Source organism: Apus apus, chromosome 7 (assembly GCF_020740795.1).
Source record: "Apus apus isolate bApuApu2 chromosome 7, bApuApu2.pri.cur, whole genome shotgun sequence".
Taxonomy (NCBI): domain Eukaryota; kingdom Metazoa; phylum Chordata; class Aves; order Apodiformes; family Apodidae; genus Apus; species Apus apus.
The window spans coordinates 15,853,348-15,874,649 of record NC_067288.1 but is presented as its reverse complement, the minus strand read 5'-3'; the positions used below and the strand labels follow the sequence as shown (position 1 = coordinate 15,874,649).

At 37.9% G+C, this 21,302-nt stretch overlaps 1 long non-coding RNA gene across 6 annotated transcripts in view; it reads right to left on the bottom strand.

Moving 5' to 3' along the window:
* LOC127387346 (uncharacterized) overlaps positions 1–21,302 on the bottom strand; it is a 508,224-nt gene that overhangs the window by 256,010 nt on the left and 230,912 nt on the right. For 4 of the 6 annotated variants that reach the window (XR_007890099.1, XR_007890101.1, XR_007890104.1 and 1 more), the window contains 3 exons: positions 16,150–16,240; positions 12,178–12,230; positions 4,706–4,808 (listed from right to left, as the gene is read on the bottom strand). This is a non-coding gene — a long non-coding RNA (uncharacterized LOC127387346). Of the gene's footprint in view, positions 1–765; positions 872–4,705; positions 4,809–12,177; positions 12,231–16,149; positions 16,241–21,302 lie in introns of all 6 variants that reach the window. The other 2 variants (XR_007890100.1, XR_007890103.1) reach the window with 2 other exon arrangements.

Sequence of the window (21,302 nt, the reverse complement as noted above, 5' to 3'; positions counted from 1 at the left end):
TGCTAATGTCATTATGCACCGGCACTGGGGTAGGTCCCCCATTTTCTTTGGCCCAAGTTTTGACCTCCCCTAAAAAGATATATTAAAAGCCAGTGGGCACCAATTTAGTTCCTTGCTTTTCCATAAGCAGCAGGGCCAATGGCAAGCAGTCAAAATACTCCCTTAGAAGCTTGAAGTGGCATTAATAAGAGCTTGGGACCTTACCAGGTCTTTGAGTACAGAATTTAGACTTTTCTACCATAACACAACACATATGAATGTTCTGTAGCTGCCATTACCTGCAGGCTTTTTTAAAAACAGAAGAATGTTTTATTTGGATAGTTGTATTAAATTAGGGAATATTAATGGATTATACCCACAGCCTCAAAAGTAATTGCCAGTTGTCTACAAGTGACTGCTTCTACATGAAGGCCAAAAATTATCAAAGCAAACCACAAACAGTAATTCACAAGCACCAAACATATGCTCTCTGTTTATCTTTCTAGGTCAGTGCCTCCAGTGTAGGCAGAAACTTCATTACTTCTCAAATACAACAGCAGTTAGAATTCAGAAACTCAGCTTTATTTACAAATGTCCTGTTTTGGGGAAATTGCTGCATCACAGCCACCCCTGACACACATACACACTCATACCCAGACCTAACCCGAGTGTATTCAGAGTTGAAAAAAAAAACCCAAAACAAACCAATCATATTGTCAGAGCAGTTCTGAGAATATAGAGGGGCCCCAAGTAAACAACAAAAGATTGGTAGCTGGAAATAACTACCTGAAGAGTGGAAATGCAGCAGACAGTCCTCTTTCAAGAAGAGAGGGGCATAACAGTCATTCCCAGGAAGTCCATTATCTCGTAACACAGGTCTCTTTTTAGGATCCTGTTTTTAGACAGGATGACAGAACAGAAATCAACTTCTAAGTATGCAGTGGTATCAACTTAAAAGAAATAAGGAATTATAAGGAACAACATAATGAGATACGGAAGCCATTTGATCTTTCAAAAATCCAAGTTAATAGATGTTAAATGCAATTTGGTGGAAGTGTTCACCCATGAAGGAAACAAAACCAAAATGATAAAATACTGGAGTCTGCTGATCAAGGAAAGATTACTTAGAAAATATATTCTATTGAAATGATTGCTGGTAGAAAGAAGGAGTTGTTTGTCAAAAGGAAATCAAACAGGCATGCTCATGTAAATTTAGCAGTCTCCAACCACATGGCTATGGTTAGGGTGTTAACAATCTAAAATCCATTTTATTTTAGGTATGAAATGGAATCTGTGTTTCTGAGATGTCAGTTAGTAAAGACCCTGACAGAAGATCACAACAATTAGAATATAAAACTCAAACCTTTAAAGTTAATACAGAGGAGAGAAAAGTAAACAAATTATTCTACAAATATGTTAAACAAAGTAGGCAAAAACCATCCACAAGCAGTATTTTAAGATGTAGCATAACAGCACTTAACCGTAACAAAATGGCTTTCTGAAAACTTTCCATGATTTTTTTCCTTCAGCTTAGGATGTCCATGGACATCAACTGAACCCAACTGAACCACTTCTCATCTAGGAGCATAAATATCTTCTAATATGTGCTGACATTAGTGAAAGCAATGTTTCAAGCAGGTAACTTTCTTTTCTAAACTACCCTGAAATTTAGTAAGCTGTAGGAAATGAGTGCTACAACTAATGTTTAAAGTGGTTGAGAACTGGACCCTGAGTGTCTGACGTAAGACAGTGGAAAATGGGGAAGAAAGTGACAGAAAACAAAAAGAAAGCAAAGGGGAAAACCCAGTAACCATAAGCCTCAAATTCTTCTATCCCAAAGCTCCCTATAAAGTATCTCAACATGAAGAATGCAGATCTTTTCAGCCTTATTCCTGTCAGTTCTAAAGTCAGGTGGTTTTCCTTCAGTCTTAGAACCTGCAATGTAGCAAATAACCATGATCTACAGACATTTAAAAAAATTAAATTAACAATGATGTCTTAGTTTTGGGTGCAAATATTCAAGATAAAAAGTGTAAAGTCATGCAGCAGGCTAAAGAAATATTGCCCTGAATAATAAACAGAAGAAAACTGATGTAGTCAGGATGAAGTTGGAAATGTGCAGACCGTGAACACTGTCAAAACTGAGAAAGACAACTGATGAGAGTAGTGCAAGTGGGGCACTGAATGACTCAACCACTTATTTCCTTGCTTTTTGTTTTTGCTGGCATACAGGAAGTCTAGCAATCTTAACCAGAAGCTGATAAAATCTGTGTGTGGCTAGGTAGACAGGACAGTAGACAAATACAAGATTAATATACATTATCACAGAGCATAAATAACATTGGCTAAGTAACTAGAACAGCTTTGTTTCATACGTCACAGAGAGAGAAGTACTAAGGAGCATAACACACAGAACTAAATGGAAGTGAAAAAATAAAATTAAGACTTCTGTGATTTTAACTCAATAGAAGGCAGTAGCTCTTGCGGGTTTATTTAGAAGTAGTTCAAGATACCTCGTATCTCTGTATATTAATTATTCTGTTGTAAGAAAAGACACACTAAGTTTGAGACCTGGGGACTGGCCCACCTCAACTGAAAGAGATGAGGAGACATTCATTGCAGAAGGACAAAGGAATATGTTTCAGGAATGACTAACATCGAGTCTCTTGACCTTTAAAGGAACCCAGGAAAAGGTGTCACGTTCAAAAGAGTAAATGACAACATGTAAAAGAAGTAAGCAGACTATGTTACATACAAACCATCACAGCACATGGGAATTTCAACTGTGACTAGGACCCATTCAGAAAGGCTCTAAAAGAACCTACTATCTTATTTTAAGTGATAAGGTGCCTAGTATTTCCTGCATGTTTGGCACAACACCCTAAGCCAACACAAGGTAAATACGTTGTGATCTTCATCTAAAAGTGCAAAGCACATTCCACTGAATCATATATAGCATTCTGCATGGTTAAAGCACTGTTGAAAAGAACTACTATGGAATGCTTAGGAAACCAGCCTCAATGGCAGACTGTGCTACATATCATCTCTCTTGCTTTTCTGACCAGTTCTATTCCTGTCATTGCTAAACTCAGAATACATATTGCTCTGAATGCTCTAATTTAATGCTCTTCTTTGCTGGTCTGAAGCGATCAGCATCTCAGTTGTTCAATTGTCTGACAATAATTAAAAAAAAAAAATTAAAAAGAAAGCTTTTCCCCCTATAATAATAATGAAAGTTCATGACTGCTAGGAAAGACAAGTATGACAAAGGCTAAGCCTCTTTACTGACGAGATGTTTGCAAAGCAGGGAGAAAAGTAGAGTAGAAGGCAATCACATTGCTGGTGTCTAAAAAAGGAGTATAGGCAGATTCCCTCTATCATCAATAAATAGATGGGCGCCTCTGAGGTTCACTTAGTGGAACAGAATTTTCCTCTTTGAACAATTTTGTCTTTCTTGATCCAGGTTTTTTTTGTTTGGGTTTTGGCGTGGGGGGGAGGTGTTTTGTTAAGTTCCCCAACTAGACATTGCCATTGGAGATCTAAAGAAAAAAAAATAATAATAAAAAAATCACTCTCAGTTCTTTCTTCCTGTAAATGGGACCACAGGACTGGATTTTCTATTTATTTAAATGGAAGGATCCAAGTCCTGGAAGATGTTAAGTGCTCTCAGCTTGATAACTTCATAGATCAGAAAATCACTTGGCAGCAGTACAAATGCAATTATTTTTTGATTACTTAGTCCGACATCTCTCTGTCTCTCTTAAGCACTTTTCCCCTCTGTCTGTTCTACCCAGTTCCTCAACTCAGTACAACTTCCTGCTTTTCTCTTCTGAATTCCACACCCATAAGTGTTAACAGCCCTCAGTTTACTTCCTTCCTAGGATAACTGGGAAATGGGAGAGTTACATAGGGGTGGGTTCTCTTCACACTGAGTCCAGTCTTAGTAACTAGTCAGGGTGAACAATGTCAACACAGTGAAAAAGAGTGTCCAAGAGATCTTTCTTGACAGGGTAATACAGCCAATTCCTCTCCTCTGCCAGGGCATGGCTAGAAGCTGCACACTTCACTGTATTCCTTTTATCATTGTTTTTTAACACAACAGCAGAGCTTTTTTCCAGACAGCATGCATTTTGAAAATGCTTTTTTTAAAAAGGCTTAAGTCATATTTCTAAAGAAAATCAGAAATTTTCACACCGCATTTTGAACTATAAATAATATAATTTTAAACATGTATTATATTCTATGAAGATACAACTTACCATTAGACAAGTGACACATCAATAATTTAATTAAAAAGTGTTAAAGTAAGAGTTTGGTTGAAAACAGTATTTCAGCAAGTACATTTCAAAGTTATAATGCAATTTGAATAAAATCCACCTTTGACTTGTGTAGCTGAACACTTAAAAGTTTAAAAAGAACTGTGCCAGTTTGCTATAGTAGCTTATTGCAGACTTCCCTTTCTCTGTGATATAGTGTGTACGAATTATACAACATTAACCAAAATTTAAAGGCATAATAGCAAAAAAAACCCTCCAAACAAGTTGAGAACTGTCTTTCATCCAGTATTCGTGACTGTCTACATAAATTAATTCAATGAACAGAATACCATTAACATTTTTTCTTCATCCATCTTCATTTTCTAACCAGTTCGTTTAAAAAAAAGAGGGGGGGGGCTGTTTCTTATTGTTTAACTTATGAAACTCACAGCAATGAAAGACAAACCAACCTTAAGCCTTTTGATAAATACGATGCTGTGGTAACTGCAGCATTCACTTCATATCCCATTTCTCCAAGTTCCTGTCAGCCAGATGTCACTTGCAATGCAAACACTAGAAAAATATGAAATAATAATTTCATACATCATCTATGCGAGCACGAACCAGTCAAACGTTCAATACAAATTCAAACTGCTACTACACATAAAGCAAATATCATCCAAATAATATTTAAAATGATTGAAAGGCTTTTCATTTGGAAGTGTATTCTCTTAAGCTAAGTGGTCCCCAAGACCATTTAGAAAATTCAATTGTTTCATTTTAAAATGTTTTCTGCCCAAAATTGTATCAAATCCTAATGTCTCAATAGAAACACATGGGATTGGATTGTTGACTGGGCGCCTGATGTCAAAGAGGAATCTAATTTTCCCTTGGCATTTCCTCATACTGTCTCACCAAAACACAAAATTGATAAAATTTTAATGGATAATTTTCAGAGCAGGACATAAGCCATCATGCTGGGAAACAGTGCCGGAGAACACCATGTAGCATCAGAAAGGTAATATATCAGTACACAGTTTAGATAAAATTAATATACAGCACACATTCTGCATTTTTCTCTCGCAAGCAGAAACTGTATTCAGACGGTAAGTTTTGCACTAACAGGCACATCTCCCTTCTCCTTTTCCAATGTGTTTTTTACAAGTGATCCCTTAAAAATATAGGTGGTGCAATACATTACTTAGAAGGGCACAACGTTCATCTTTTACTGGGGTGACACAGTCACAGTCAGAGTCCTTTTCTGACTGAAACCAATTGTGAAAGTCATATTGACATCAATGACTACACCACTAAACACGTCATATAACAAGATCTTTTTGTTAAGTAACTCTACAGCAAAGATTGCAGTGATGGAATAAATTAAATATCACCCTTCTAGATTTCCTGAGGGGCTAGGTACTGCAAGCATTGAACACAACATTAAAACCATGACTAACACAGTATGAAAAGGACTAAATTCTACTCCTGATGACAAAGAAGTTATACTAGGGAGAATGGTACTCATTAACTGTATTATGTTATCACTCAGTAACGATGCAAAACATGTATGGCAATGTGCTATTTAAAACATGTTCTTCTCTTAAAAATTTTCCTTTCGATTAAGTTAGGTCATTAATCATGTAAAATTTGAGACTTATTAGAAAAGTAAAAGTGGACAAGTGAAAAAAAAAAAGTGAAAGAAGATTTTACTAACCTTTGTAATTTACTTTGAATTTATAAGAGTAACATGGAAGAATATATGGTGAACAGAACTGACCCAGCTTCCCAACAACCATTCCAAGCCATTCATTACTAGCTGGGTTTTGACATTCGTATATTTATATTCAGGTGATTGTTTATGTCGATACAGAGAGGGAGAGCAGCATTTATGGTTAGGAGACCTGTATCTGTCTTCATCAAGACTCAAACATTAAAAAACTTTAATAAATATCTAAGCAAATCTTGCAGAACATTAAAAAGACCACAACAAAGGAAATTACAATGATGAAAGTGGAGAGGTTTAATCTTGTTGGGAAAAAAGCCCTGTCTACACCACATGCCAAATCTGCCACAGGTTAGGATTTTTCTTTCATAGTAATCTGAAAAACATCACTGAAGTCCTCAAATTGGTTAAAGAGTAGGGCTGGTCATGTAGCCCCAACTACCTTCCTAGCTACTGCTTTCTTTCAGAAATGCTTGGGTTTATTTCACTGTGCAGAAATCAGAGAGATTCTGAAGAAGAAATTAGTATTTTTTTTAAGTTACTCATGGTTCACTGCACGCTTTCTTCCAGTTAGCCTTGGTAGGAGACTTCTCTAGACATAGTCAATAAGATGCTTTTGGCACAATGCAAAAGCCAAGCTAGAGCTTGACAAGATATAGTTTCCTCAAGCCTCAATTATGAGTGGAGCACAACAAACCTATAATTGCCTATCTCATGGACCAATCAGTTATATCCTTTCCCAATGCTTTTGTAATTTCTGCAACAACAGATTGCAGATTGCCACATGTAGTCCATCCTCCACATCAGCCATGTTTCTTCCTGTCAGATTGCCACATCTAGTCCATCCTTCACACCAGTCACCTTTGTTCTTCGTACCCCTTAAAGGAGTTCCACCTTCTAGTACTAAAAACAAAAGAGGGAAAAACAGAAGGCTGAGCGGGATGCTCTCTCTTCAGTCTAAGTAGAAGCAAGACCCCCCCACCCCACCCCTTCATTCCTGCTTTCCGCTCCGTTCTCTACAGTTGGAAAGGAGACTATTCTCTGTTTCTCCAGGGCAGAAGAGGAGAGCTCTGCTTGAACTGCATAAGGTTCAACTGGAAAAGGTATCCAGTGGAGGAAAGAAAGTATTTCCAGAGAGGACCGAAATTCTCCGAGGGTTAGCAAGATCTGTATTGTCTTGATTTGGCTGTTAACAGTAATGAAATCTAAACAGATTTTTATTAACAAGCCTTTTCACACCTCCTCTCCTCTCAGCAGCTGAGCTCAGCACAGAGAGACAGACTATAATGCAGCAACTTTGAGAGGCTTTCTGTGCCTCTCTTAAATGGAGCATGCATTGGTTACCTAACTGTGCATGAGCACAATACAGCACAAGCATCAGCTTCTGCCAAAACTCTATTACTGGAGGAAATTGCAAAATTGACAGATTTGCCATCCTAAAGTCATAATGGCCTAAGAATGAGGAGGAGAGTAAAACAGCCAATTCCCCCAGTAGACTTTGCTCTGCATCCTGGCTGATCTGCACTGATAGCCCTCAGTAGTTCAAGGGCTCAGAAGAAGTCTTTAATTATCAAATTGAGTTATGGGTCTACTTCCAGCTTTGCTAACACCACTGAACTTTTATTTTAATCAAAAAGAAACCACACTAAAAACACACTACAGCTGCCAACACTTTTCTTACTCATTTCGAGAGAAATGTTAACTCTGAGACTTGTAGCTTTATCCTTACAGTCTGTCCCTTCTCATCAAAAGGATTTCACTTCTCTCAGTGCCAGATGAATCTCTCTTTCTGGTTGTCTCCTTGTACAACTTTGAAACTTCTAAGCAAGTAGATTAGATGGATATCATCTAAGAGTACATGACTTTGTGGGCCATATTCAAAATACCTAATACAAGTGGGTAGACGCTGGAGCTGATGGAGATAAGCAAGCCCAGCAGACTTAGTACAGAGGCTGTTGGCAGTTTGAGTAACTGGTGCACCTGCACAACCTATTTTGATTCTACTCAAACACCACACTCCCTTGTAGAACTTGTCAGAGGTTTCCTATAGCAGACACTTCATTAAATAAAATCTGAAATTACAGTAAGTTCTTCACACAATGAAGAAGGAGCCCTGCATGCAGAAATACACTGTGCTGGTTTCCACAAGCTGAACTTACTGACCCACTACAGGGATAAGTGATACAATAAATACCTCTTTGCAATATTTAACCTTGAAAAATGTGTAACTGGGCATACATTGGTTTTATATGTCTGTATTCTCTTTGCTTAAAGGTTGTTTTGATACACATCTGCATTTCCAAGACAAAGTACTGGTTAATTACCTCGTGTTTTCACTGTACTTTCAAGAAGGAAAAAGCTATGTAAGTGCTAAGTGCTATTAACATCATTCCCTTCTATTTTTCTCTTTCAGCTTTTAAGTGAATATAGTGCTTGTGGAAGTTGTTGGATTGACAGCCCTGGAGACTGAAGTCTAACGTGCAGCACACCCGCTGAGCCAAACAGAACTAAAATGTACAAAAGCTTCTCACCAAATGTTAAATACACGCTTGCTTTAGTTATTGTTACATGACTGGGTGCAATACTAATCCTGAAAGTTTTGCTGCTCCTATTTATTTGTTCTAAACATCAGTTCAAACTCTTTATTTGCTACTTTCAGAAATAATTTCTTGCTGATGCACAAAACTCCAGAGACTGCTTCTCTGCCTTCAAAATCCTACATTACAATGGAAGGCTGTTGAAGCATAACTTCATGCTACTGCAGTCAGGTACAATGCTGCATCCTGGCATTCACTTTGCACATCACAGAAAAATACATTAGCTAATCTCATCCAGTTTTAGTACCGATCACACTAAGTGCCTGGCTACAGAAATGCTACTCTATATTATAACCTAAATCTGAAGCTAGGAGATTTCCAATGGAGATCTGCTCCTTTAGTCAGGAATACCAATCCTTCTTAGAAGACTAAGTTAATACTTAGCCAACAATTTAACATTTCCCGAGAAAGCAGGCACTTTAGTTTAAACACTCTAGATTTCATGGAGTACACTTTTAACCACTGAAGTGTTTTGGTTTCTTAAAATCCTTTTTGGTATCCCTAGAGACGAATCTTACCTCTGAGAAATCTCTCTTTGTTCAAATAAATTCAGCTCACTTGTAAAGTTTCCTCATGACTTCAGATAGGGCCACCACTCCTTCCAGGCGACTACCATTCCTGCTTTCTTGCAAACATGTTCTCTAAATTACATAAACCCTTACTAGCTGCAGGTTTCACGCTCTCCTTTTATCCACTATCTTGCTTGCCTCCAGGTGGGACTGTTTCAGATTTTAGTGAAGGGACTGATCGCCATGAGCATATGAGATGCAGAACACCTGTGTTGTGTAGAGCTGCTGCTAACAGTAACAGCTGCTGTTTCAGATGCTTCCAGAACATTCCCTTCACTTGTCTTGACAGGTCCCAGAAAGTAAATTTGGTGCCTCGGTCATCTTCAGTCCTGAGTAACTTCAAAGACCTGGCACTTACAGAAAGCAAGCATTCCTTAGCATTTCCAGTTACTTTTCAGTTCAGGAAATTTCTCAGTTTCTTGTGAGCAGACTGATTTTTTATGATCTTCAGCCTGCAATGCTGCTCCTTGCTATTTCATTTTGAGTTAATGTCATTAGTCTTCTTTCACAGAAACCTGAGCATTCTTTTCCTATTTTATCTAGATGGTACCCTGACAGCAGCTCCCTTGATCAAGACTTTGCCATTTATGCATCTTCTCCTGTTAATCAATCTCTGAAAACAAATTTGTAGTAAAAAATAATTAAATCAAGCCTGAATGCCTCAAGTTTCTTGACTTTCTGGGATTCTGGATCACACCGGCTAGGCCCTTTGGAGACACTGTGCTTTCTCTGGTTTACTGAACAGGCTGCTAAGGCTATTTTCCTATACTGGAAGAAACCCTGCTGTTTGATACTTCCCCCAGAAAGCACCCATCTTTTTCCATTTCTGATTATACATTTAAAAGAAATACTAATCTGGAGGTGAAGTGGCCACAAGGTAATTTTCTTGTCTTTGCTTCTTGAAAACAAGAACTCTCTATTACGCAAAATGTCTACACTTGAAATCCATGTTTTCAGCTGTCATCTTTCCTTCAGATATTGATTTTCTATCACTTTGTATGTGGGGAGAAGATAGAAGACTAATGATTTGCTGGAAAGTGATAATATTTTAAAAATAAATAAATTATAAGTGTGGTCTACACCTTATGTTTATCTGCCTCATGTTTCATGAGGTCTGATTCTGAATTAAAATCTCCTGCATCTTAAACAATGCTGCAGATTTTTGCAGGTTAATTTCTTAGTCCCTGTGTCTGAGGTGTCTATGGTCTAGTCCCTAACAGTTTAAAAGGCCAACCACACCCAACACCTCAACTCCTTCTAGCAGCGGAAGTCTCTACACTTAAGAGTAAAGCTCATTTATGAAGGAGATGAAACTTTCATCAAAGTGAGATGATAACATGAACTGCTCCAAGGGAATAAAATAATATCACAATATTTAGCACCTTCTACTTCAATGCAAGATACATTTCTTTATGACTTTGCTGGCATAAATATGGATATAAGATGATCCTAAACTTAGTTAAACAAGAAGCGTTAACAACCACATTCCCCCAGCTTGGAGAAAACTAGAAAGCAAAAATGACATTACAGATATGCAGTCACATTCTTTGGTTCAAGGCCAGGAGGTGCTGAGGTTTTACAATGCTCAAGATGTTTCAGGTGTATATGTGTGTCTGTAAAGATTGTTACAAGACTACGTACAGATCTACATATGTATAAAACAGGATTTAAAAAACCCAATAAACCAACCAACCAACACAGCAAAATCCCCACCACATTAGGACTTTGTGACATCTCATATGACACACCTGCATTTGTGATTATGCCAGGAATGAACACCCAGCTTTGTCAAACACCACTGATTTTTATGAGAAACAGGTTTACAGTCTGTTAAATTCAAGGCAAATCGTCATCCAGTTTCTTGTAGTACAAATGGCTGCATTTAAAGCATGTTCTTGCTGTTAGGTCTAAAGCATTACAAGACCAAAATGTTCTGTATCTCATCTAAAATTTTCAAACAATCCAATATCCAGGCTATATATAGATATATTCTTGCTGTTCAGTCTCTAAAAAATCAATCAATATTAATGTGTCTGCCTTAAACTTTTAAGGTCATTGTCTCCCTTCTGACATCTTTAACTACATCAACATCACATTATATCATTATAGACTCATGAAGCAATGTACTTTTACATTTTCGCAAGATAATGTCTCTTTCGTGTTTCAGTTTTTATCATAATATAAATCTTGAAATATAATTTACATATCTTTTGTTTAGTGAAGGAGACCCCCATTTAAGACTTTATCATTTTAATACATAGACTTAAAAGTGGATGACTTTTTAAAGGAAAAGCATAAAAATATTCCAATTTATTCTTCAACTGAAGCGGCTGCTGCATCAGTAAATTAGTAAATTCCCTTAACAATACACTTGCTAACAATTATGGTCTGCCTGCCTTGGGCTCACTTGACAGTAGGGCTGCCATCTGTTGAGAAGTCCATTAATGGATTTTAAAGGGCTATTTTTAGGTTTTCATTATAAACATTGCAAAATACCTCTTTGCTTTTCATCCCTCCCTCCACTTATTTTGTCTTTCCTGCTCTCTGTCCACCTTTCTTTCCATCCTGCTAAAGAACACTGACGTACTTCCACCGCTGAACTGCCTCTCTGCACCAGCAGCCCCCAACACAGCAAAATGCTTTCAGGGACATTCAGTTCTGAGGCAAGTCTGGCAGAGCTGCTGAAGCTGAGAGTAGGCAGAAAAAAGGCAGGACACTCACGGAAAGGAATGGACAGAACTGAACAGCATCAATCAAGAAATTCAAAAGCAGCCATGAAGGAAACAAAATCAAGACAATGAATGGGAAGGAGATGCTAGAAGCCCCAGCTCTGGATAGTTTGATATTTCATTAATTCCTTCAATAAATAGGGAATGTCTAGGGAAATTCAACACCTGGCAATCTTAGTGGATAGTGGTACTGCAAAGAAAGCATAATGTTCACCCCTCTAGTCAATTCAAGCAATTAAACCCCCTTAAAAAAAGGCCCTCTTAGGCTTTCTGCCCAGTAAGCTCACAGTGAAAAGCAAGTTTAATAAATGTTATAAATCTCACCTCTGAGCCAACAGGAAATTCAAATGTTTGCATCTGCAGGAGCCAGGGAGCTGCTGAAACAAAAGGTAAATGTGTACATTAGAACAGGTTATGCCCATACTCCGACTGGACAGCAGAAGCATGAAGCCCACAGACATGGCAAGTTTTTGAAAGCATCCTTTCTGGTGTCACCTTTCACCATTTCTGTTAGTGTAACACCAGAGTTCTGCTCTCTTTGGGAGAGGACAAATTTGTTTAGTGATGAATTTGCTGGATTGATGAATTCAGGATTACTCCTTATCATGCAACATTATTGGAAAGTAGTTTTGAGTTTCAATGTTTTAGACATAAAACTAAATAAAGAAATTACAACAAATATCTATGGTTTGTAAAATGAAAAGATCAAAGAACAGAGACTATAGAGAATTTTTTATCAACACGTTGACAAGGGGTGTTAGTTTTAATAAACAGTAAGAATTTTAGGCCATTATGAAGTATCAGATGCAGTCTCAACTGTGTTTCTAATTTCCTTTCTTGCCTTTACTGCTGTTATATAAACCTCTGTAGTGACGAAAAACATTTATTGAAAAAATCTGAGCACACCGTTCAGGATTACGTTTCTTCATCTGCACAAAGCCTTCCCAGCCAATGAAAAATATTTCTTTCTCCACTCTCCATGGTGCCAAGAGCTGCAGGCACATTCCGTGTTTCGGACAAACCACTAAACAGAGATGTATTTGTATAAATGAACAAGGATTTTGTTTTTGGGTCTGAAGACTAAATGATCATGGAATCCTGATTGTTTTGACTTTTGTTCTTTTAAAGCCAGAGACAAATACAGCCAGAGCTTTGTGAACGTTTTTTAAAAGTTAATTTAAGAATACAAAACCGATACATATTTGGCAATGTATCCTGTGAGAAAGAGGTTTTCTGAAAAATTTATGGCAACATGTTGTCTACCAGGCTATGAATACCATACATTTTGTCTACCACACACTCTACAGGCTTATAAAAACGCAGAAGGTCATGAAAATTACAATGAAGAAAAAGTGAAGGAGTGGCAGAATGCTGGATGGAAACAAGTTGTATTTACTGCTTGAATTATTCACAGGAATCAAGGCAGAGACCCATTCACTCTTGATTTTTGGGGCCCTTCAGGCAGGCAAAGAGGGTCGGTACAAGAGAAGTGTCTCCAGAAATCCAGAAAAAAGCTGGGAATTAGTTATTTTATGACAAGATGGACACAAGGAACAAGTCTGTCTTTGCTATCATGACTTCATCTGTGGCTTTCTACCTACAGTATTTTTCCTTAGGGGATTATCAACATTATTAGTAATTATTACTAATAAGTCATTAATATGAATAATGGTAATTACAGTATCAGTTAAGTGCACTAGTCATAATCACCTTGGAAACTTACAAGCATAGTGAAGACCAAGGCTTTGCAACAGCATATGCAAATCTCATAAGAGAAAATGAACAAGCACCAAGTTATACTCCAGAGAGCACGGCACTCAAAGCCTTTCATCCTTAAACTGCCAATGGCATCATTAAATCCAGTGTTTGTCCACAGGAAAATGAGTGACAAATTTTAACAATTATTTTTGTTCTAAAAGAAAACAAAAATTTCAGAAGTGGTTATTTCTCTTTAAATTTTAAGATTTAGGAGGACTGGTATAACCACATCTCTAGCCTAAAAAAGTTCTGGCTGTGTGACACAGAATGAAAGAATCATTTTGGTTGGAAAAGGCATTTAAGATCATCAAGTCCAACTGCTAATCTAGCACTGCCAAGCCCACCACTAAACCATGTCCCTAAGTACAATATATACACATCTTTTAAATACTTCCAAGGATTGTGATTCAACCACTTCCATAGGCAGCCTGTCCCAGTGCCTAACAACCCTTTCACTAAAGTAATTTTCCCTAATACCAAATCTAAACCTCCTCTGACACAACTTGAGGCAATCTCCTCTTGCGCTATCACTTGCAAATTGGAAAAAGTGATGAGCACCCACCCCACCATAACCTTTCAGGCAGCTGTAGAGAGCAGCAAGGTTTCCCCTCAGCCCCCTTTTCTCCAGGCTAAACAACCCCAGTTCCCTCAGATACTTCTCATAAGAGTTGTGCTCTAGACTTTTCACCAGCTTTGTTGCTCTTATTCAGACACACTCCACCACCTCAATGTCCTTCTTGCAGTGAAGGGCCTAAAACTGAACACAGGATTTAGAGGGGAAGCCTCACCAATGCACAGTGCAGGGGGACAATCACTGCCCTAGTCCTGCTAGCCACACTATTTCTGAAACAAGTCAGGATTCTGTTGGCCATCTTGGCCATCTGGACACACTGCTGGCTCACATTCAGCCGGCTGTCCACCAACGCCTCCAGGTCCTCTCCTCTGGTCAGCTTTCCAGTCACTCTGTAGCAGTGCAGGGGGTTGCTGTGACTCAAGCGCAGGACACAGCATTTGGCCTTGTTGAACCTCATACAATTGGCCTTGGCTCATGAATCTAGCCTGTCTAGACCCATATGCAAAACTTTCCTACCATCAGGCAGATCAACACTCCCAATCTGCTTGGTGTTATGTGCAAACTCAATGAGGATGCACCCTATCCCCATGTCCAGATAATTGATAAAGATTTTAAAAGATAACTGGCCCCAATATGGAGCCTTGGAAAACAGTGCCTGTGAGTGGCTGCCAGTTGGACTGAACTCCATTCACCACAACTCCTTGGGCCCGGCCATCCAGCCTTTTTTTTTATCCAGTGAAGCATACACCAGTCCAAGTCACGAGAAGCCAGTTTCTCCAAGAGAATGCTGTGGAAAACTGTGTCAAAGGCTTTACTAGACAAACATCCACAGCCTTTCCCTCATTCTCTAAGCAGGTCACTTTGTCACAGAAGGATATCAGGTTATTTAAGCAGGACCTGCCTTTCATAAAGGCTGGCCCACGCTGACGGTCTGATCACCTTAGTGTCCTGAATGTGCTGCATGACAGCACTGAAGATGTATTTGTTCCATAACTTTCCCTGGCACTGAGGTCAGCCTGACAGGCCTGTAGCTCCCCAGATCCTCCTTCCAGCCCTTCTTGTGGGTGGATGTCACATTTGCTAACCTCCAGTGAACTGGGACATCGCCAGTTAGCAAGGACTGCTGATGGAAAAATCTGACCACAGTAAACATGGTGTATAAAAAGCAGTGCAGATCCAGACACCAAAGGGATCATGGATGCATGGAGAAAATTCAGCCACTATGGATATTACAAGAAGGGCAAAAAGACCAGTCCAGTTGGCTTGGTCTCTGTCCCTTATTCAATAATAGAGTTGTATGTTTTCACTTAACAGACAGCAAAGCCCGAACTGTTAAAAGTTAACATCATACGTGCCTAGACTGGACACACCTCAGGTTTTTTACATTTGTTTTTAAGGTTTTTCTCTGGAACACATAAGCTCCCTTCTCTTGTTGCCACTTTACATTAGCTTTAAATCCTTGTCTGTCTTGGTTTCCATCTTTAGAGACATGACAGAACTCTTCCAGAAAGTACTCTGCTGACAATTTCTGATCTGGTTTTCCACTAAGATAAGCATTTAGAAACTTTAAATTTCATATATATAACTTCATAACGTTTACAACTATACAAAATTTTGTAAGGTTTTCTTTTTAAAGGATGGCCTTTTCTTATCTTAACATGAGATATGAAGTTACACATTTGTTTTTAATATATATATAGTACACACTATGTATGCATATATATACATAACATATATTTATATCATTACAAAAGGAGAGATGCTTCTGATAAAACATGAAGAGAGGACCTTTTAGGCCATAAAAACTGGTATTTGCAACTGCAATCCAGAATATACTGCAAAGAGTATAAAAGAATGGATCATTCTACTTAAAAAAAACCCCAACATTTTCCAATATAACATGCTGCAGCTGTGTTTGGTAGAAATCCTGTTCATGGGGGTCACTGTAAGAAACTCAGCACTACCTTAGCATAGGTGACCAGAAACAGTCTGCACAAATGTCCCTTTTCCTCTGCATTGGAGGTGGAATTGCAGGTCAGATGTTCACAATCGCACCTATCAAAGCAAAAAAAATTTTTTTGTAAAGCTACATTTAAGAACCTAAAATCACTACAAAAAATTACAGATGCTGGTTATCCAACCTCCTCATTATTCTGGCATTATATCCACCCAATATCTTGTATAATCGAGATGCAGCTGAATTTCAATATATAAACCCTGTTTTTTGGCTCTCAAGCCCCACATATGAGTTTACATAAATTTAGCAACAGTACAGAGCTAAAAAAGATAAGCACCCAGGGCTGAAACGTCTGACAACCACTGTGTCAAAGCTTGTACAACCTAGAGAGGAATAGTCAGTTAAGCCAGCTCTATTATCTTAAGTTGCAGAATCTTCTTCAATGCCTTATTGCTAAAAATTAGGCAGGCCTGACAGGCCTTATCTATTTGCATAGAGAAGTCTACTCTCTAAGTCTTTCATGTTGCCCAGGTCAAGTAATTTTTAAATTCATCTTAACTCAAGTAAGGTGCTTAATGAGGCAGGAAAAATGCACATCATAGGGAATTCTATTCATCTCAACTACACAGTTTTGGAGTTCGGTTTGTAGGTTTAGGGTTTTTTAACTAGCTTTCCATGAACCATTTTTGCTTGCTTTCTTGTGGAAAGAAAAGGAAACATGCAGTAAAAATCTGCTTTAAATCTGAAATTTTGTATGACAATATTTTGGAACTTTTCTGTTTTGACTCATGAAAATGATCGTGCTATTATACACCACTATTCCTGTGTGAAATCTCAAGATATCTCTCAGGACTTTCAAAGAACAAATGTGTTCCCCAAATGTAGAAATGAAACGCAAAAAATGTAATTGTTGAGATTTAAACCACACAGTCACTTCAAAATTTGCTCATTTTGCATACTTGGCATCCTTGTTAGGCATCAGCCATGAAAACAGACGTAAGACGTGTTCTTTCCTTTGTTGCTGTATGACTCTCTGTCTGCATTAAACATTTTTTGCTGGGTTCTTAAGCATTAAGTTAGGCAGAGAGACTATGACAGACAAGTTGCTATTTCAGACTTGAAAAAGCACCATGAGGGCCAAGACCTTTCGCAGTTTAATAGTGGACAAGAGAATCATGGTAGTGATCAGGGTCATGTGGTGGGTGAGGCAATCACTGATACTGAAATATCAGATGTCACTGTGACAGCTGTAATAACCAGGCCTTACTTCCTTCAGCTAAAAAATATCTACAGAATATGGTGAATACACTGCTGCAGTATGTACCTCTTCTACCTTTTTTTCATGCTATGGACATTTTAACTCCTGAAGGCTCACAGTGCAAGAACAGAGCAACTAACCCTCACAATACATTTTACAGTATAGGGGAATAATGACAAAAGAAGAGGGTTTTTTTAAAAAAAAATCTTGGGAATTCATCAGAAAAGTTATTATTGGCTTGTTATTGACAAGTCTTTCCTCTGAGATAAAACAATTTAGTTACTAGAGGATCCCAAGGAGACAGTTGGCAGTGATGAACAGAACAACACTCAATCTGTAGCAAGTGTACATCATAAAACAGGCGCCACCGGATTAAAAACTAACCTTAAACTGTTTAGTGTACACAAAGGCAGCCTAGTCAAAACACTTCAACAATGATTTAAAATCTTGAGTTAGAGGGCAGTTTCAACCTTCAGGGAAGCCTTCTCTATTCATAAGGAGCTTAACTAATCATAACTTTCCATGACTTATCGGAACTGGATGCAGTATGTCGCAGCATGATAACTGAGCTCTGAAAATGCAACAAAAGATGCCTTTTTAATAAAAATAATGGTGAGACTAAACCCCAAATTTTAATCTTTGAACTTGGTGGGGGAAAAACATCCTGTTACTCATTAAGTGCTCCCACTAGCATGCAGGGAGTCTTAGCCAGGCAGCTTCTGTTCATGTTACAGTGTGATGTGCAGGGCAGCATGCGTATCAAGAAAGGAGCCAATATCTGAAATTCAGTCCCAGGATTCTACATGAAGTGCATCACCAGGAAACAGGACAGCCAGTATCAGACACACTGCACTTCTGCAGATAGCAAGCTATGGAAATAAGTCTACTGAAACATAATATCACTTTCAGCTTATCTAATTGCTCAGTGTTAACAACGTAGTGTTTAAGAACACAGGTAGTATTTTTTTTTTTTAACATGATAAATCCTCTAGCTGTAAGGAAGCTTCAGAGTGAGGGTTAAATGTGCTCCAAAAGGACCAGATTTCTATCTGTATTTTCTACAGTGTAGTTCCAGATGCATTTAGACCTCAGCAGAGACCTGCAAGTATTATGTATGGTTTTCTTTTTATGTTCTGCAAAAAAAACCCCTCCAAAACACAGTATGAAAGAATGAAACAGTGCCAAACACTACAAGAAAGGCTTAATAAATATAGCCCAGGGTCACAGTGTGGCTCTTATTTGCCCTGAAATGTATCATTGAACTTCTGTATATTCATATTTGTTTACATTATAAATGTACTAAATGAGCTAATTATAGTGATCATAATTTACAATTAAAAACAAACAGTTAGAAATTTCAAAGGCTTTCAATATCTTTTCTTTAATCATTCACCCAGGCTCAAAATATGCATTTTTTAGATTAAAGCATTAAAGTTGCTAATTATATTCTCAGAACTAACAATTATTTCTTTACTCTTTTACTACCTTCTTCTGGCAACAAAAAAATGTCAGCACTGATTTAATTTTTTGTTATTACAGGATTAAAAGAAGTTTCTAAAATGCAATTAAATGTGCCCTATAGCTATAGTAACTTTCCTATCAGCATCCAAAGCCTCTTCACTAAAACAACAGCATAAAAAAATTATTCAGACTTCTAGACATAGGGGTTTTTTTTCTCATTTTATAACACATTCCTTTGGTGATTATCTCCAATGACAACTCAACCATCTTAATGAGACGCTGTGCACATCTAGATCTTGGTGAAAGTAGATTAATAGGAGAAAATGGAAGTTAAAGAGGCTGTTAAGAGTGCAAAACCCTGCACATGTCAAGCACTGGTTCTTCACCTTTGGGAGCTTGGTTTAAGTTCACCCTGAGGCCCTAAGTGAAAAGTTCAATAGTCTCAACTTTGTCCCTACTTGATATATCACAAAATCAATTATTTTATGGTGGTACACATGGTAACCTATGCTCAGACAGAATCAAGTTTTTCCCCATTGGGAATTCTCCAATTATCTACTCAGTGAATTATTCTCAGATAAAATAGAAATACCTGCTGTCAGCAGGAGCTTCTCATTCCCTGCCTACCAGTTTAGAAGCTGATCTGTTTTGGAGAATCAGACCATGATCCACTAGCCACCATGTGATCACAGGGACACAGATCACAGTGACAAGACACCAAAGCATGAAGCAGTGCCCAAATTTGCACCATTTAGGAAAAGAAAAAGAGTCACTGCAAGTAACCAAACTACACCTGAGAAAAATTGTAGCAAGGCACATCACTGAAAATTCTACAGTTGCTCAAGGAGGTTGCTTCCTCTGCATAACCTGGAATGGTAAAACCCTGAGTTTAATTTTCACAGTAGAGAACACCATTTTCTAATCACAAACAACAGCCTGCTTGGTTCAGACTACAGGAGCACACTGATCTACCTTTGTAGTAGTGCTCCCCAATCTACATCTTGTGTTACTTAATATGATACGCCTGTTGATGGAGTTGATATGTTTATGTTAATTATTTAAAATTGTTTCCAATCTAAATACACAGAGTTTTCACATAAGTGAATGCCAGTCTGAATAATAAATACAAGTCAGTATTTAGTGAGTGGCTTAGATATGCAATGTGCACTCTGTAGGCTGGTGCATGACTGTTTAAATCAAACCCCATTCATTGCAATGGACCATTTCATATCCTGCAGTGGTCTGTCCAAACTAAGCTCAATTTGCTTAGTCAAATTTTCAGTGGTCAGAATTATGGTTTGTAAAATCACCAGCAACAAAATTAATGTTGATCACCATCCTCTGTCAGACTTGGCTAATGGCATATGCATTCATCATCCCTGAAAAGGGATTACTCAGTCCTAGGACCAAGTAAGTCAGCACTGATACTGTTCACATTGTAGTTCTTTTGTGGAATTTATTTTGCTTTTAAAAGACATATTTCAAATACAAATATTCCAGGTTTGTTTGGCTGGTTTTCTTAATAGCAGGTAATTAACAGAATTTTGATCTTATTCCCTCTAAAGCAAAAATGTCTAGATATGAGCAATGAAAATGATGGGGGCCTGAAGGGAAATCCCAATGTGCAAAGAGTAAAAGGGCAGAGACTGCCACACAGAGGATGGTGTAACAGAAAGAGACCACATAATGAATGACAGAAAGACAAGGTGGAAAAATTCCTGTTTACCCTTACACCTAATACAGGAACACAAGGACATGCTAAGTCACTGTGAGGATGTAAATTAAAAAACATTGCCAGAACAAGTTTTAGTCACGTGGACTTCTTACTACTGCTCAGCTATACTTTCCCAGCTATAAAAAGGGGTAATATCCTTGGCTACCCCCATACAGAAAAACTTCTTGGGGAAGTTTTGAGATATTTCTATAATGAAGAATGCCACTGAAAACATTAAAAAAAATAAAATAGTAATTTCAAATGCAGGGCAGGTTTGGATTACATTCTGTGGCACAGAGGACAGTAAATAAGGCCTAAGACCACAGACTAGGCAATGAAGTTAAAAACAACTATTCAGAACTTTCCTTGTTCCCTGAAACTGACTGCTCTTGTAGGCAAAATGAGGCAAAAATAATGCATGATTTTTAAATAAGGATGCTATCCTAACACATACCTGAGGGAAGCTGACAGGATTTTAGGGCTTTCTCTAAATTTGGAGAGCTTTATCTTGCAACCTGAACAACTTGCAACAGATTTTTTTAACAGACAGCTACAAAGAAAATATAATTTCCACAAAAGTAACCTACTTATTAAGTTGCTTGCAAAATAATTGTGAAATGCTTTCATTGCTTCTCTAGAGAGATGCAAGAGATTTCATTTGTAGTCCTCGATTCTGTGAATACTTAGTTTCTCACAGGAAAAATGAACTGCTAGGAGCATTTCAATT